We start from the raw sequence: 19,204 nt of genomic DNA on the forward strand, positions 1-19,204 counted from the left end.
GTGTTGGTGTTCTCCCCAGTCCCAGGTGTGTGTATGTTGGTGTTCTCCCCAGTCCCAGGTGTGTGTGTGTTGCTATTCTCCCCAGTCCCAGGTGTGTGTGTGTGTTGGTGTTTCCCCAGTGCCAGGTGTGTGTTGGTGTTCCCCTCAGTTCTAGGTGTGTGATGGTGTTACCCTCAGTCCCAGCTGTGTGTGTGATGGTGTTCCCCCAGTGCCAGGTGTGTGTGTGTGTGTGTGTGATGGTGTTCTCTCCCGTCCCAGGTGTGTGTGTGTTGGGTGTTTCTAGTCCCCCGCCCGTGTAAATATACAGATTATCAATTGGAAGTCTCCACCTCCTGTTAGACGATCTGCGGTAGTTGCAGGTTTTGCACTAGGTGGCAGCTGTAGTTTAGCTCAGTCCTGTTCAGGCTGATTCCTCTACCTGGATTCTCATTCTGAGCGCGTCTCTCTGAAGCTGCTCGACTTCATCCCGCCATCTCCGGTCCCGTCTTGGCAATTCTAAAAAATCAATTGTTGTGTCGAAGCCCACATCAGCTGCAAGCGGCAGGTCGGTGAGAAACTTCAAGCCGTAAATTATTACCGCAACTTTTCGAGTTGTTGACGAACTGAAAGGGGCTAGAGCGAGTGTGGTCGGTGGGGAAGAGGAGGGGGAGGTGGTGTGGTTAGGAAGAGGGAGAGAAGCAGGAGTGTTAGAATTGGTCAACAAAGTGGAAATGAGCACATCACAGAGAATGGGGCAGGGAGAATGAGATGGCAAGAGAGGAACGGAGTGAAGAATAGGGACTTGTTTTTGCTTAATTATTTTCTTTTTCTGACCTATTCGTTTTGGCTGAGGACATTTACAGTTGTCTGTTCACTTAGTTTTATTTGTGATTGTGAAGCAGCTGGTTAGCTGCCTGAAATTCTGGGGATTAACTCTCTACTCAGCACTGAGTTTGATGTGTGTATTTTAAGGTGTCCCTTTGGTTAGAAGATTTCTGGCTGGTAAATTGATAGAAAAACCATTCCTGATCACCTCTTATCCCCCGTCCCTCTGCCTCTCATCTAGAACATTCTCAATGCGGAGGGCTGAATGATCTTTTGATTCTGGAGGTTGAATGAATGATTGTTGAGTAATTTTTGACTGGTTGTGAAGGATCAGATGTGATCCAGGTTAAGCTGGTTGTGTATATGATGTGTTGGAATTGTTCTCCTTTAAGATATCCTCATGGGGAAATGGAGGGTGCCTCCTTCAGCTTGTATGAGATATCCACAACCATGCTGTTAGGTGGCAAAGATAAGAGATCCAGTTTCAGGGAAGAGGGGTTGTGCCTTGACCCTGGAGGGGCAAGCTGGCCAAAGCCTCTTGTATGAAGACCTGGATGAAGAGTAGGCCTAACTAAGTGTATCTACACCACATGGACTGCAGTGGTTCAAGAAAGTGGCTCACTACCACCTTCTCAATGGTAATTGGGGATAGGCAATAAATGCTGGCCCAGCCAGCAATGCCCATGTCACGTGAAAGAATTTTTTAAAAGTCCAAGACATTGGTCTTGGACTTTTCTGAGATCTCTGATTGTCTACATGGGTCCTTCCAACCTGCTGGTGGCAGATATCTGGTGATGAGGGAACACTGAGGCTCGGGATGATGGCTGCTGGAAGATGTAGCTTGGAGGCTGGGTGTGTGCATACGTCCTCCTACCCAGGGCTCAGGACCTCACGTGATTGGGCTGTCAAGAGGCAGGTATCTGCTCCATTGGGTGGAACCAACCTATGAGGGGATTTATATTGTATGTCCTTGCTATAGCAACCTGTTCTTCTCATGAGGAACATGGAAGATGGCCATTCAACCCCTCGAGCCTGTTCTACCATTAAATTTGATCATCTAGATCTCAATTTGATATAGCCGCTGCCTTGGCCCCATGCCTTTTAATATCTAAGACCAATCTATCTCAGTTTTTCAAATTTCTAATACACTTGATACAAATCCAACTCAAGTTTTCAATTTTCCCCCCAGCCTCGACAGCTTTTTGGGTCAAGCCGATAGTTTTCACAAACCTTTGTATGAAATGCACATCCCTGAATGACCTAGCTCTGGTTTTAAGAACTCCAGCTAGAAAGTCGAGTTTCTCTCCAGCTACCCTATCAACTTCTTCTCCGTTAACTCCACTAATCAAAAGCACTTCATTAAATCAGCCCTTAAATTTTTATACTCATGAATTTCCCATGCAACCTGTACTTTTAACCCTTTCAGCCCCAGAGCTCCTGGTACTTGCTTGTCTGCCTAAGTGTGATGTGCTGCTCATTTGAATCATTTTTTGTGGGAGGGGATGATTGAACCAGTGTCTTTCGTCTGATAGACTAGGTAATCCATGTCAGTCTGTATGACTAAAGGACACTCATTGATGATTGACCTGCCTGCTTGGCTGATACAATGGGGCCTGTTCAGGTAGCCATGTTATTCCCACTCACCTCCAAATAACTAGCAGGGCCAATGCTCCATTGGGAAGCTTACCAATATTCTAATGAACTGTATGGTATGTGTTTGTTAAATTCCATCGGTATTCTGAAAACTTCTTGAGAGGTTGAAACTCTGAACCACTCTCTTAATTTGGGTCCATGAAGAGAGAGAGAGAAAGAAACAATTCCTTATCAGGCAAACAGAAATGGTGGATTTAGGGGTCTCCAGATCAAACATAGGAGTAGGCTACAAAAACAAAAAATGCTGGAAAAACTCAGCAGGTCTGACAGCATCTATGAAGGGAAAGACATAGTTAACATTTCAATTCCGTATGACTCTTCTTAAGACTCTTCTTCACTGACAAAGAATCATACGGACTCGAAACGTTAACTCTGTCTTTGTCTCCACAGATGCTGTCACACCTGCTGAGTTTTTCCAGCATTTTTTGTTTTTGTTTCAGATTTCCAGCATCCGTAGTATTTTGCTTTTATCTTATTATAGGAGTAAGCCATTCGGCCTGTTGAGGCTGCTGTACCATTCGAACAGATCATGGCTGATCAGCTATCTCTACACCATTTTTCCCCACTATCCCCATATTCCTTGATGATGTTAGTGTCCAGAAATTGATCGATCTCTGTCTTGAACATACTCCGCAGCCCTCTGGGATAGAGATTTCCAAAGATTCACCACCCTCTGAAGAAACTCCTCCTCATCTTAGTCTCAAATGGCCTACCCCTTTTTCTGAGACTGTGCCCTTTAGTTCTAGACTCACCAGCTATGCGAAACATCCTATCCACATCTACCCTGTCGCTCCCTGTAAAAATTTTGTAATTTTCAATGAGATCACCTTTCATCCTTCGAAACTCTAGAGAATGCAGACCCAGTTTCCACAATCTCTCCTCGTAAAACAATCCCACCATCCCAAGGATTAGTCTGGTGAACCTCTGTTGCATTACCTCAATGGCAAATACATCCTTTCTTAGATAAGGAGACCAAAACTGGATACAATATTCCAATGTGGTCTCATCAAGGCTCTATACAATTGCAGCAAGATATCTTTGCTCCTGTAACTCTTTCGAATACAAACCCGTTTCCAACTGTTTCAGATGAAGTTACATTGTTTCATAGTTTGCCATTGTGAGATTTGAACTCTTGATAATCTTTTAAAATGAAAACAATTAAACTAAATCAACAAAATTGGGATAAATCAGGCACAGCCCCTAAATCAGGTCAGCTGTAAAACCAAGGACAAAGTTTAAAGGAACGTTACAAACTTTAAATCAAAATGTGATTAAAGGGGTCAACAAAACACCCCAGTCCCCGCGGTGCCCACCGAGCACGGAAGGCCTCGAGCGTGTCAGCAGACACCGCGTGCTCCCTCTCCAGGGACATCTGGCAGCGAACGTAGCCGCGGAAGAGGGACAAACAATCGGGCAGGACTCCCCCGTCGATCGCCCGCTGCCTGGACCTGTTAATGGCCAACTTGGCCAGGCCCAGGAGCAGGTCCTCCTCCTTCCCGACCCCCATCCGCACCGGGTGTAGAAGATGTAACTCTTTCGAGTACAAACACGTTTCCATCTGTTCCTATTCAGATGAAGTTACATTGTTTCATAGTTTACCATTGTGAGATTTGAACTCTTGATCTTGGGGTTACAAACCCAGTACCATAACCACTTGGCTATTTAGGCCAAGCATCTTTACTCCTGTACTCAAACTCCCTTGCAATGAAGCTCAACGTACCGTTTGCCTTCCTAATTACTTGCTGCACCTGCATGCTTGATTTAGTGACTCAAGAACAAGGACACCCCAGTCCCTTTGGACATCAACACTTCTCACCAACCTCTCACCATTTAAGGAAATACTCTGCCTTTCTGGTTTTTCTACCAAGTGGATAATTTCACATTTATTCACATTACATTCCATATGCCATGCTCTTGCCTGTTCATTTAGCCTGTTCAAATCACTTGAAGCCTTCTTGCATCCTCCTCACAACTTACGTTCCCACTTAATTTTGTGTCATCAGCAAATGTGGAAATATTACATTTGGTCCCCACCTCCAAATCATTTATATAGATTATGAACAGCTGTGGCCCCAGCACTGATCCTTGTGGTACCCCACAGCCTCCAATCACAGCCTGCCAACGCAAGATTGACCCATTTATTCCTACTCTTTTTGTTCTGTCTGTTAAGCAATTCTCAGTCCATAGCAGTTTACTACCCCCAATCCCTTGTGCTCTATAAACTACTGTGAATATTTCTCTTCAATGTCAGGCACCTTGCAAATCAAAAGCAATTTCTTGCTGAGACTGTCCAATCATTGTTTCATTCAAAAATTGGAATCTTTAACAGACAATTAGTGTCCTGATAATGAATTCTTTGAAACAAAGATAAAAATAGCTGGAAAAACTCAGCAGGTCTGATAGCATCTGCGGAGAGGAACACAGTTAATGTTTCCAGTCCGAATGACTCTTCATCAGAATGAATTCTTTGTGCGGCCTTTGGAACATGCTGAACTAAAAGATATAAGAGACCTTTCTGGAATACATTACACACCTAATGTGGATTGTGTTGTGTGCCTTTCGACACTGAGATTCTGGATTATGCGCTGTTTGCATGTGTGAGCAGGCCTGTTACCACTGGTTCCTGGCTGGTTAGCAGTGTCTAGGTGGAGAGCTTGGGCCTCAGAATCAGGCATTGAAGCACAGCCTCCAGTGTCGAGATTGACACAAGTTACTGATGGGGCTCTGCAGTGCAGGGGGGGGTGTGAGTTCTGCAGTGCTGGTGGGGGGTGGGTGCCCTGTGCAGTGCGGGGGGGTGGGGGGATGCACTCTGCGGTGCTGGGTGGGGGGGGGTGGGGGAGGGCTGCACTCTGCAGTGCTGGGTGGAGGGGGCTGTGCTCTGCAGTGCTGGTTGGGTTGGGGGGTGCCTCTGTAGTGCTGGTTGGGTTGGGTTGGGGGGGGCCTCTGCAGTGCTGGTTGGGTTGGGTTGGGGGGGGCCTCTGCAGTGCTGGTTGGGTTGGATTCGGGGGGGCCTCTGCAGTGCCGGTTGTGTTGGGTTGCGGGGGGGTGGGGGGGGACATCTGCAGTGCTGGTTGGGGGCGGGGGCCTCTGCAGTGCTGGTTGGATTGGGTTGGGTGGGGGGGGGGGCGTCTCTGCAGTGCTGGTTGGGTTGGGTTGGTGGGGGTGCCTCTGCAGTGCTGGTTGGGTTGGTGGGGGGGCCTCTGCAGTGCTGGTTGAGTTGGGCGGGGGGAGTTCTGCAGTGCTGGTTTGGGGGGGGGGGGCTCTAAAGTGCTGGTGGTGTTGGGGGGGCCTCTGCAGTGCTGGTTGGTTTGGGTTGCAGGGGGGGCCTCTGCAGTGCTGGTTGGGTTGTGTTGTGGGGGGGGCCCTCTGCGATGCTGGTTGGGTTGGTGGTGGGGGGGGCGGCCTCTGCAGTGCTGGTTGGGTTAGGTTGGGGGGGTGGCTCTGCAGTGCTGGTTGGGTTGGGTTGGTGGGGTCCTCTGCAGTGCTGGTTGGGTTGGGTTGAGGGGGGTCCTCTGCAGTGCTAGTTGGGTTGAGTTGGGCGGGTCCTCTGCAGTGCTGGTTGGGTTGGGGGGGGCCTCTGCAGTGCTGTTTGGGTTGTGTTGGGGGGAGGGACCTCTGAAGTGCTGGTTGGGTTGGGGGTGGCCTCTGCAGTGCTGGTTGGGTTGGATTGGGGGGGCGGAGGTGCCTCTGCAGTGCGGGTTGGGTTGGGGGCAGGGGCCTCTGCAGTGCCGGTTGGGTTGAGGGGGCCTCTGCAGTGCTGGTTGGGTTGGTGGGGGCCTCTGCAGTGCTGGTTGGATTGTGTTGGGGGGGAGGGACCTCTGCAGTGCTGGTTGGGTTGGGGTGGCCTCTGCATTGCTGGATGGGTTGGGTTGGGGGAGAGGGGCCTCTGCAGTGCTGGTTGGGTTGGGGGGGCCTCTGCAGTGCTGGTTGGGTTGGGGGGGCCTCTGCAGTGCTGGTTGGGTTGTGTTGGGGGGAGGGGCCTCTGCAGTGCTGGTTGGGTTGGGGTGGCCTCTGCATTGCTGGTTGGGTTGTGGGGTGGGGCCTCTGCAGTGCCGGTTGGGTTGGGGGGTTGCCTCTGCAGTGCTGGTTGGATTGGGTTGGGGGGGGCCCTCTGCAGTGCTGGTTGGGTTGGTTTGGGGGCGGGGGCCTCTGCAGTGCTGGTTGGGTTGGGTTGGGGGCGGGGGCCTCTGCAGTGCTGGTTGGGTTGGGTGGGGGGCGTCACTGCAGTGCTTGTTGGGTTGGGTTGGGGGGGGGGGGGGTTGCCTCTGCAGTGCTGGTTGGGTTGGGTTGGGGGGGGTGCCTCTGCAGTGCTCGTTGGGTTGGATTGGGGGGTGGGTGCCTCTGCAGTGCTGGTTGGGTTGGGGGGGGGTGCCTCTGCAGTGCTGGTTGGGTTGGGTTGGGGGGGTGGTGGTGGGGGGGTGCCTCTGCAGTGCTGGTTGGGTTGGGGCAGTGGGGGCCTCTGCGGTGCTGGGGGGTGCTCTGCATTATCAGAGACATTAAAACAAGTTCTCACTTGCCTATTCCAGTGATTCAGGTGAATGTTAAAGATTCCGGATGTCTTGGCTTCATTGATCCTTCCAAGACCATTAAAAGCAGATTAACGGGGCACTCATTTTATTATTTGAGTCCTTGCTGTGTGCAAACAGCCTCTGCTCCATTTGTTTACATAAATCACTTCAAAGAATCTTTGAACAGCAGGCCCTTTGAGGGATGTGATAAGTCACTATATAAATGCAGACCTTTTAAGAAACATTTATATCAATACTGAATTTTAAGTGTTGTAAGTTGCTTTATGAACCCAGTTTTTTCTTTTTGACCACAGTTCTGATCACTGGCTAGAACGCATCACACAAATTAGGTAATTTTATGGCGAAGGTTTGATTTTTTTGTGTTGAATGGAATAAGTCTGAAGGCTTCAGACACGAGACTGAATAGTGAATTAAAAAAATAACTTTTGAGTCACGGAATCAGCTTGTGGATATTGCATCTTTTAATGGGGTAAACTGTTAATTCAATAATTCATGATGTGCTCCAGCTATGCGGGGACCCATAAAATATTGATGGCACTTTTGTTTAATGTTGGAGACACAAAGAATTTAGTGTTGACGAGCAGACGAACCAAGGCGTCTCGGTGCAGTTGGGTTTGTCGCAGTTTATAAAAGGCGATTGTGCACAGTTTGGATGCTGATTCATTGTCTTTTGTGAGATAATTACAGATGAGAAATGCTATTTGGCCTATCTTCATTCTTTCACTCACTTGATGTGTTTCCTATACTGAGCAATCAGCCAGGTCTGTGCTGAACGTGCTGCATTATCTCATCCCCACCCCCCATGAGGGAAAAGATAAAGAGTTGGACAATGCCAGAAGGTTTAAATTAGAAGGAATTATCAACAGCCAGTGTTGGTGAGAACGTTAGGATAAGGAGGGGAAGCTTGGGTGAGAGGAGACAGGTCAGAGTGTGTCTAGGGAGGGGCTGTGAGCAGGAAGGGCTGTGGGCAAGGTGACAACTTGCAGTAGGATAGGAACACATTCTGCTTGAATGAAGAACAACAATTTAGAACCACTTTTAATCACAGTGGACGATGCAGCTTCTCATGGACAGGTCCAGCCAGCCCTTGGGAATAATATTGACTTTGGGTAGTGTAAAGTGAGTGATATGAAGATTCCTTTAGATACTTCAGTCCAGATTTTCAATACCATTGAAGTCAATGCAAATCTGCAGTGTGGTTGAATCAATCTCTCCTGTTTTACACCGAAACTCAATAAAATTTAACCCCCTCGTGTTTAGTGCTTCGAATGGGATTGAATATGCTAACTTTGGAACCAATGGGGTGTGGTCATGGATGGGGGTTGGGCGGGGGTGCAATTCTTTTGCAGTGGTACAGTTTGAAGACCCATGGAGCACCAACTTGGTATTCCCCCTGCAGACCGATGTTTGTTGGGGGCAGGCTGCAGCTACCAACTTTATCGGCAAGTGGTGGATAGTTGGAACAACCACCTCCAGATATGCGCAGTCGCAGGTCCCGTTGGTAGAATGTTTATGGTTAGGTGAGGTAAAGGGTGGTGCCTCTATGTCATTGAAAACCCCCATAAGCCTACTTTACAGCACCCGGTGACATGGCAAGCAAGGGCCATCATTCCATAAGTCCCACCTCAACAAAATCCTTGAATGGTGTGTCAGCTGATGGTTATGAAGGCTGATGAAAGGTTGCAACAGAACTTTGTCCTCAATTATATAGGCTGGCCTGATCATTGCAACCAGGCAATGTCCCACCAAGACAATGTGGGGCCTGCAACAGACCTCCCACTCTAAAAGATACCATGCATAGGCCCTCCTACAGATGACCATGTCTGTTGTCTTCAATTTTCACAAGCAGTTAGATTTTAATACTCTCTCCATTTAAGCAATGTTTTTTTTTCTTTTTTTAGGGAGGTATCTCTCTTTCTCTATTTGCACCATTGCCCCCACACCCACTTCCTCCACTCTGCAGTCCCAGGTAATATTTGTATGGAATCGCCCAGGAGCTGCTGTCCCCTCTGAGCTGGTTTATTTAAATCTTGCTGCAATAATGATAAATCTACTTGTCTTCGGCAGATAGGGAATCAACAGAGTAAAGGAAATGGAATTCCTAAAACGTAAGAAGTATTCCTTCCTTGAGGATGTGCATGTGCCAAGGAGAGAGACATTGCTAGATCCAGTTTAAAAAGTCAGAGGCTAGGGAGTTAAGTGTGGGTGAGCGGCTTGGGTGTAGTGACTATAATATGGTGAGGTTTAAGACTGAAATATGAAAGGTCAGTTTTTGGAAGGTGAATGAGCTAACTGAGGTGGAAAGAGAAATTACCACTCAGACTCTAAATCTACAATGGAATCTTAAAGAAACTGCAATGTTGTAGAATGTATCATTAATAAAGGCAAATTCAATCTGAGAGCACTGGATTAATAAAGGATAAGAAAGGAGTAAGGCAATAGGGAGAGTACAGTGTGGGCTCAGTGCAGTCTGCAGAGTTCGAAAAATTAGGAAGAATTATGAAAGGATGAGACAGACTGTTTCCAATAGTTGGAATGAGGGGATGGATATAAGGTTAAATTCAGGAAACCTAGGAGAGCAGGATAGGCCAATTTTATTATCACAGAAAGTTGTGAGGCTCTGAAATGCAATAGCAGAGTTAGTGGTTGAAGCAGAGACACTGTCAACATTTAAGAATAGGTTAGAAAGATGGTGGATGATGAGGAATGAAGAGATATGGGCACAGGTTGGTCATATGAGCGGAGTACTGTACTGCTTGCGTGTAGGTTAAACACAAAAGTATTTGGCCCAATGGCCACCTGTGTCATTTCTGTGTAATTCTAGGGCAATATTTGAGAAATCATTAGGTGACTTGCCATTTAGTTGATGCATGCTTGGCCTAAATAGCCAAGTGGTTATGGTACTGGGTTTGTAACCCCAAGATCAAGAGTTCAAATCTCACAATGGCAAACTATGAAACAATGTAACTTCATCTGAATAGGAACAGATGGAAACGTGTTTGTACATGAAAGAGTTACACGCTCCAGCAAGGGTCACAAAACAGTGATTGGTTCTACAAAACTTTAGTTGATGCATTTAGTAAATAATAGAGCAAAGCTTGTACTCAGTTAGACTCTTAAAATATCCCTCATACAGGAAGTAACTGAGGTCCTGTGATGATCAGACAGGTTATTTTCTGTTTGGTGGTCTATAAATTTGAGGACTTAGGAGCAGGAGTAGGTTATTCAGCCCTTTGAATCTTCTCCACCATTCAATAAGATCATGGCTGATCTGGTTGTGATCTCAGCTCCACTTTCCAGTCTGCCCCCCATAACCCTTGACTCCCTTGTCTAACAAAAATCTATCTAACTCAGCCTGGAATAAATTTAATGACCCAGCTTCCACTACCTTCTAGGGAAGAGAATTCCATACTGTAATTACCTTCAGAGAAAATAAATTCTCCTTATCTCTGTCTTAAAAGTGAGATCTCTTATTCTTAAACTTTTTCCCCTACAAGAGGAAACGTCCTCCCAGTATCCACCCTACCAAGTGCTCTCAAGATTTTATATCTTTCAATAAGATTATCTCTCTTTCTTCTAAATCCAGTGGATTTAGGCCTAACCTGCTCAACCTTTCTTCATAAAATAAGCCCTTCATCCCAGGAATGAGTTGAGTGAACCTTCTTTGAACAGCTTCTAATGCAATTATATCTTTTTTCAAATATATAATTGCTTTCAAAGCAGTAAAACAAAAAACTGTAAATTGGAAAGCAGCTTGTCTTTCTATTCACTTCTGTGTGATGTGATGTGGAGACATAGGGAGGTTCATTACTAAGGGTTCGTCAACAACCTTTTCGTATTTAAGAAAGGATAGTAACTGTAAAGCAAGCCCAACCTCAGTTCCAGGAGATTTCCTGCTCCCCAGTCTCCAGTACATCCAATACATTCATGCCTGATTCTGCTCTCTGCAGCATGTGCTGTAATTAATCTTCACCGAAAGCTGCATGCAAATTCTCCTATCTGAACACTGTTGGATTACCTGATAAACAAGCAACAGCCTATTGTAAAATCCTGAAAAATTAAGGACTGTGACCAGGCCTTAATTTTAAAACCTGGATTCAAGTTTTCAAACTGCCATGGTGCATTAGTCGTCCATCTTAAAACAGGTTGATTTGAGGCCTCTTTACACAGTGCGGGCTGTACATGGTACAAAAATATGGCTGCACACAGTGCAACTGTCAGCTTGTCTGAATTGGTTGTGCCTTTGCCTTTGACTCAAGAGGTTATCAGTTGAAGTCCCATGCTTATCAATGACCATCCCTCCTTCATAAGATCAGCAGTGGGACTGTTTGTTCCACTATGTTCCGCCCTACTTGCAACTCTTCTAATATTGAAGCAGCACATGCCAGCCTACAGAAGAACCTGGGAAACATCCAGGTTTGGGTTGACCTGTTAGAGGGATTATTTACACAATATAAATGATAGATAATGGCCATCAGGAAGAAGAAAAGTACAACCACTTTCCCATTAACCTGCAGTAATTCAAGGAGAAAGTCCATCATTTTATCATAGAAATGTGGGGTAAACAATGAAGGCTTCCACCTGGATTATCAACATCCCAAGTTAGAAAAATAACAGGGCGAGCACATCAAGGAGTCTGAAACTTCAGTGCTGAGTGAGTGGACATGATGTAGCATCTTTAACAAAGTAAAAATCACGAGGCAATTTGGCACCAAGCCATAAGGAGAGGTGACCAAAAACTTGGTTAGAAGTAAAACTTGAGTTCTGTCGAAGGGTCATGAGGGCTCGAAACGTCAACTCTTTTCTTCTCCGCCGATGCTGCCAGACCTGCTGAGTTTTTCCAGGTAATTCTGTTTTTGTTGAGAATTTTAGAATTGTTTCATGTTCACTGTTCGTGGTTAAAGATCCTGCTCTGGAGTTTTGCTCACTGTTTATAGTTCTCACGAGCAAGTGCTTCAAATGTTATAAGGTGTACGAGTGGCAAGCCAAGTTGCAGAGAAGCTGTTGGGAAAGATGAGCTGTATCTAATTATCATTTTCTCCAGTTAGTCCTTTTGTTTCCCCACTGATTATAGTCTGACAATTTTCCCACTCATTGTGTTACCTACCTGTAAGGTTGGTTGGGTGTGACTAGTGGTTGCTCAATGCCTGATCCACTAAGTGCCTGATCCACTAAGTTAGCAGCAAATGGGTACCTCTGATCTTTCCTGGTTAGCCAGTGGCTTTGCATAATTGACCATTACTAATGTCTGCAAGTTTATTTTTAGCAAGAGAATGGTAGTCTTTGAGAGATTTATGTACAACACTGTTAAAAGAAAAGGAGGCAACACTGAGACTGAGTAAACAGCATGGAGAATGTATGTTATGCAAAAATAACAATCAATTAAGATTAAGACCTTTCTAAATTGTTCAGCTTTTAACTGTGGCTACAGGGATTGCGTTTCAAAAATATTCTGTTCCACAGCCCCTCCTATTCCATTGTAGTCAGATCCTGTTGTCCTGATGCGAGTGTTGTAAGAAAATCTGGCAAGAGACAAGTCCCACAAGTTTGAAAAGAGGTAGCATGAGGAGGTAGTAAATCAGGCAAAAATGATTAGGTGACGCCCAGCTTTGGTTTTAAACACCTGCAGATTCTAGTTGGTAGCTGAGACTAATGGAGCAGAGGAATTTACCAACCTTGAGGTTCTTGGAACAACTGAGCAACATATGAACATGCAGCTAGAGTAAGCCATTTGGCCCCTTGAGCCTGCTCTGTCATTCAGTAAGATTGTAGCTGATCTGATCTTGGCCCCAGCTCCACATCACAGCCTACCCTAATAGTCTTTGATTTCCTTGTTATTCAAGAATCTAGCGCAGAAGTCGGTGCAAGCGTCTTGATGTCAACACTGAGGATGCAGGGAGGAAGAAGCACATAGCCTGGAGATTTCAGATAATCGAAGCAGAGACGGTCCTCAGTGCAGCAATGTCAGTGTTTCTTTTACTGTGTGTTTCAGGGTCTGTTCTGTCTTCCATTAGGTCCTTCCAATTTTATTGGCCACTCTTTGATTTCAAATAAAGTAGCAGGAAATTGTTTCTCATTTTAGCTGGCAAGAGAAAGTAAAATGGGGTTTGTCCCAAATAGAACTTGCATTTATATAGCACCTTTCACAATCTCTTGATAGTTCAAAGTGCTTTTGGAAGTGCAGTCACTGTTGTAGACAGAGCAGTCAATTTGCACACTGCAATATTTCACTAACAGCAATAACATAGATAACAAGATAATCTTTCTGTGATAATTGGTGGATAAATATTGACCCAGGTATTAGGAGAATGCCCAATCCTCTTGGAAGAATGCTATGGAACCTTTTATATCTATCTAAGAGAGCAGTCAGGGCTTTGATTTAACATCTCATCCTATAGACAGTACCTTCAAGAGTGGAGTGAAAACTCAGATATGTGCTCAAGTCTCTGGAGTGAGGGTTTGAATCGATGATCTTTTGATTCAGAGAGGTGCTACCACTGAGCCAAGGCAAGTGGCATTTGTTTGAAGGGAGGGAAGAGAGGGAATCCTGTAGGTACCATGGGCTGATGAACAGGGTTTTGTTTGATCTTCATGTACCCTTGGCATTCCAGCACATGGTTATGATAACTGCCCAGAAGCAGCAAGATCCCAGTGAGCTGGAAAACTACCAAGACACCTCAATATACCAATAATTGTCCTGTTGAAGTCTGTAATCTTTAAAATACCCTGACAATGTTCCTGTTTGTTTCTTGATAATTGAGAAGATTAAACTTTTCTGACTAAGAACAGCAGGACATATGAGTGCCTAGTAGATAGTGTGAATATTCAGTTGGGTTTGGGGGAGGGAAATGATTTTTATTTATGTATTGATGGATGTAGGCAATGCTAGCAAGGCCAGCATTTATTGTCCATCCTCAATTGCCCTTCAGAAGCTGGTGGTGAGTCACTGCCTTGAACTGCTGCAGCCCATGTGGTGTAGGTACACCCACAGTGCTGTAGGGAGGAAGTTCCAAGATGTTGACCCAGTGACAGTGAAGGAATGGTAATATAGTTCCAAGTCAGAATCGTGAGTGAGTTGGAGGGGAATTTGTAGGTGGTGATGTTACCACAGGGCTCTGTACTGGGGCCTCAACCTTTTACAATTTATATCAATGATTTAGATGGTGGGAGTGAAGACATGATAGCTAAATTTGCAGATGACACAAAGATAGGTAGGGAAGTATGTTGTGAAGTGGACATGAGGTTGCAGATGGATATAGACATTGAGTGAGTGGGCAAAGATCTGGCAAATGGAGTTTAATGTGAGAAAATGTGAAGTTGTTCACTTTGGCAGGAAGAACAAAAAAGCAGAGTATTATTTAAATGGAGAACGGCTGCATAATTCTGAGGTGCAGAGGGATCTAGGTGTTCTAGTACATGAGTCACAAAAAGTTAGTATGCAGGTACAGCAAGTAATCAAGAAGGCTATTGGAATGTATCCTCTATTACGAGAAGGATTGAACTTAAAAGTAAGGATGTTATGCTTCAGTTACATAGGACATTGGTGAGACCCGCACCTTGAATCCTGTGTGCAGTTTTGGTCTCCTTATTTAAGGAAGAATGTATGTGGTTCAAAGGAGGTTTACTCGATTGATACCTGGAATGAGTGGGTTGTCTTATGAGGAAAGGTTGGACAGACTGGGCTTGTTTCCACTGGAGTTTAGAAGAGTGAGGGGTGTTTTGATTGAGGTATACAAGATCCTGAATGGCCTTGACAAGGTGAATGTCGAAAGGATGTTTCCTCTTGTCAGAGAATCCAGAACCAGGGGGCACAGTTTTAAAATTAGGGGTCACCCTTTTAGGACAGAGATGAAGAGAAATTTTTTCTGAGGGTTGTGTGACTTTGGAATTCTCTACCTCAGAAGGTGGTGGAGGAGGGGTTATTGAATATTTTTGTAGGTGGAAGTACATAGGCAAGGGAATCAAAGGTTATTGGTGTTAGATGGGAATGTGGAAAGCGAGACGCAAGATGATCAGCCACGATCTTATTGAATGGTGGAGCAGGCTCGAGGGGCTGAATGGCCTACACCTGTTCCTATATTTTATGTGCTTATCTTCAGTCTGTCTCAAAATGCTTCACAGCTCAATGAAATATTTTTGGGCAAGGTTTTGCATAACAGTTGCTGCTGATGGATAGCTGGTTAAATCCGGTGCTATAAACTTGCATTTAATTTTGAAATTAAAGAGTGAATGCAGCCAAAACCAAACCAGCTCATCTTGAACCAATCTGCAATAGTAAAACTGGGGCTGTGGGAATCTCCACCGTAACATGACAGAATCCAGCTCCAGTGTAGAAATAAAGAGAGGTACGATCGTGAAGATTTAATGTACCTCAACCCTCCCTGCCTTACTTTTTGTTAAGCTTATTTAAAAAAAACACCCCTCTCAAAATAATGGAGGGAAAAGTAATATGAGCACAATAAACATCTGGGAGAAGTGGTGGTGTAGCGGTATTGTCACTGGACAGGGTAATGTGCTGGGGATCTGGGTTTGAATCCCACTAAGGCAGATGGTGGAATTTGAATTCAATAAAAAAAATCTGGAATTAAAATAATCTGAAACCATTGGCCTAGCAAGCCACTCATTTGTATCAAACCACTTAAAAAAGTCAATAAAAAGGAAGGAAACTGGACAGGCCTAGACATCAGAAATGACAACAGTAAACACTGCCCTGTCGACTCTGCAAAGTCCTCCTTACTAACATCTGGGAGCTTGTGCCAAAATTGGGAAAGCAACAGCCTGACATAGTCTTCCCATGGAATCATACCTTATAGATAATGTCCCAGACACCACCATCGCCATCCCTAGGTTTGTCCTGCCCAGCAGAGGTAGCGGCACAGTGATATACAGTCAGGAGGGAGCTGCCCTGGGAGTCCTCAACATCGACTCTGGACCACATAAAGTCTCATGGCATAAGGTCAAAAGAAACCACGTACTGCCCCCCATCAGCTGATGAATCAGTACTCCTCCATGTTGAACACCACTTAGAGGACGCACTGCGGGTGGCAAGGACACAGAATGTACTGTACGTGGGGGACTTCAATGTCCATCACCAAGATTGTCTCAGTAGCACCCCCACACGCTGAGCTGGCAGAGTCCTAAAGGACATAGCTGCTGGACTGGGTCTGTGGCAGGTGGTGAGGGAACCAACAAGAGGGAAAAACATACTTGACCTCATCCTCACCAACCTGACTGTCGCAGATGCATCTGTCCATAACAGTATCGGTAGGAGTGGTCACCGCACGGTCCTTGGGAGACGGAATCCCATCTTCACATTAAGGATACGCTCCACCGTGTTGTGTGGCACGACCACCGTGGGGTGGATTTCAAATGGATCTAGCAACTCAAGATTGTGCATTCATGAGGCGCTGTGGGCCATCTGCAGCAGCAGAATTGCACTCAACCACAATCTGTAATTTATGGCCCAGCATATCCCCCACTCTATCATTATCACCAAACCAGGGAATCAACCCTGGTTCAATGAAGAATGCAGGAGGGCATGCCAGGAGCAGCATCAGGCATACCTAAAAATGAGGTGTCAACCTGGTGAAGCTACAACACAGGACTACTTGCGTGCCAAACAGAATAAGAAGCAAGTAATAGAGCAAAGCAATTCCACAACCAACGGGTCAGACCTAAGCTCTGCAGTCCTGCCACATCCAGTTGTGAATGGTGGTGGACAATTAAACAACTCACTGGAGGAGGAGGCTCCACAAATATCCCCATCCTCAATGATGGAGGAGCCCAGCACATTGGTGCATTCACAACAACCTTCAACCAGATGTTCCGAGTGATCCATCTCTGCATCCTCTGGATGTCCCCAGCATCACAGATGCCAGTCTTTAACCGATTCAATTCACTCCGTGTGATATCAAAAAACAGCTGAAGTCAGGGCTATGGGCCCTGACAATATTCCGGCAATAGTACTGAAGACTTGTGCTCCAGAACTTGCCGTGCCTCTAGCGAGGCTGTTCCGGTATGGCTACAACACAGGCATCTACTGGCAATGTGGAAAATTGCCCAAATCCAACCCGGCCAATTACCTTGCCATCAGTCTACTCTCTATCATCAATAAAGTGATGGAAGGGTCATCAACAGTGCTATCAAGTGGTACTTGCTTCGCAATAACCTTCTCAGTGATGCTCAGTCTGGGCTCTGCCAGGGCACTCAGCCTTGGTTCAAACATGGACAACATAAGAACTAGGAGCAGGAGTAGGCAATTCAGCCCCTCGAGCCTGCCTCTTCATTCAATACAATCGTGGATGATGTCATATCGGCCTCGACTCCAATTTCCTACCCTCTCCCCATAACCTTTCAACCTGTTACTAATTAAAAATCTGTCTATCTCCTCAAATTTATTCAGCATCCCGGCATGCACTGCACTCTGAGGTAGTGAATTCCACAGATTCACAACCCTTTGAGAAAAGTAATTCCTCCTCATCTCTGGTTTAAATCTACCACCCTTTAGCCTAAAACTTATGTCCTCTCATTCTAGAATGCCCCACAAGGGGAAACATCTGCTCCACCTCTACTTTGTCTATCCCCTTTAGAATCTTATATACCTCAATTAGATCTCTTTTCATCCTTCTAAGCTCTGGCGAGTATAGGCCTAAACTGTTCAATCTCTCCTCATAAGACAAGCCCCGCATCTCTGGAGTCAATCTAGTGAACCTCCTCTGAACAGCCTCTAATGCAGATACATCCTTCCTCATGTAAGGGGACCAAAACTGTGCACAGTACTCCAGGTGCGGTCTCACCAGTGCCTTATACAGTTGCAGTAACACTTCCCTATTTTTATACTCTATTCATTTAGCAATAAATGCCAAAATTCCATTTGCCTTCTTTATTACCTGCTACACCTGTATACTAGTTTTCAGCGATTCATGCACGAGGACACCCAGATCTCTCTGCACTGAAGCATTCTGAAGTTTCTCTCCATTTAAATAATAAGTCGCCTCTTTATTCTTCTGACCAAAATGGATAACCTCACGCTTATCCACGTTAAACTCCATTTGCCAAATTTTGGTCCATTCACCTAACCTGTCCATATCCATTTGTAAATTTCTTATTTCTTGATTGCAACTTACTTTTCCACCTATTTTGGTGTCATCTGCAAATTTAGCTATAGTAACTTCTATCCCTGAATCCAAGTCATTAATATAGATTGTTAATAGTTGGGGCCCAAGGACCGAACCCTGTGGCACCCCACTAGTTACAGCTTGCCATCCAGAAAAAGACCCATTTATCCCAACTTTCTGCTTTCTGGTTAGCCAATCCTCTATCCAAGCTAATATATTACCCCTAACTCTGCGTGGTCTTATCTTGTGTATTAATCTTTTGTGCGGCACCTTATAAAAGGCCTTCTGCAAGTCCAGATATATTATATCTACAGGATTTCCATTATTCACTTTGCTTGTCACACCTTCAAAGAACTCTAGCAAATTAGTCAAACACAATTTACTCTTCATAAAACCATGCTGATTCTGGTGGATTGCATTTTGACTTTCCAAATGCCCCATTACTACTTCTTTAATAATGGATTCCAACAATTTCCCAATGACAGATGTTAAACTAACTGGTCTATAATTTCCTACTTTCTGCCTCCTACCCATTTTGAATAAGGGTGTTATATTACTATTTTTCCAATCCACTGGAACCTTTCCAGAATCCAGGGAATTTTGGAATATTATAGTCAATGCATCCACTATCTCAGGGACAAAAGAGCTGAATTCCAGAGTTGAGGTGAGAGTGACTGCCCTTGATAGCAAGGCAGCATCTGACCAAATGTAGCATCAAGAAAAACTGGGGGGGGGGTGGGTGGTGGTGGTGGTGCTGGTGTTGGGGGTGGGATCTTTCTGCTGGCTGGAGTCATACCTAGCACAAAAGAAGATGGTTGTGATTGTTGGAGGTCAATCATCTCAGTTCCAGGAGATCACTGCAGGAGTTCCTCAGGATAGTGTCCAAGTCCAACCATCTTCGGCTGCTTCATCAATGACCTTCCTTCCATCATAAGGTCAGAAGTGGGGATGTTTGCTGATGATTGTACAATGTACTATTCGTGACTCCTCAGATACTGAAGTAGTCCATGTCCAAATGCAGCAAGACTTGGACAATAACAAGGCTTGGTTGAACAAGTGGCAAGTAACATTCACGCCACACAAGTGCCAGGCAAAGACCAT

The 19,204-nt window shown here is 45.3% G+C and overlaps 1 protein-coding gene across 4 annotated transcripts in view; it reads left to right on the top strand.

The window, feature by feature from the left end:
* Positions 1–363: 363 nt before the first annotated feature.
* The window catches only part of LOC121287483 (ceramide synthase 2-like), a 62,691-nt gene continuing 43,850 nt past the window's right edge, over positions 364–19,204 (top strand). For 3 of the 4 annotated variants that reach the window (XM_041205408.1, XM_041205409.1, XM_041205413.1), the window contains exon 1: positions 364–544. The gene's annotated coding sequence lies outside the window, so the exon portion shown is untranslated. Of the gene's footprint in view, positions 549–19,204 lie in introns of all 4 variants that reach the window. The other variant, XM_041205410.1, reaches the window with a different exon arrangement.

Source organism: Carcharodon carcharias, chromosome 14 (genome assembly GCF_017639515.1).
Source record: "Carcharodon carcharias isolate sCarCar2 chromosome 14, sCarCar2.pri, whole genome shotgun sequence".
In the NCBI taxonomy this organism is placed as follows: domain Eukaryota; kingdom Metazoa; phylum Chordata; class Chondrichthyes; order Lamniformes; family Lamnidae; genus Carcharodon; species Carcharodon carcharias.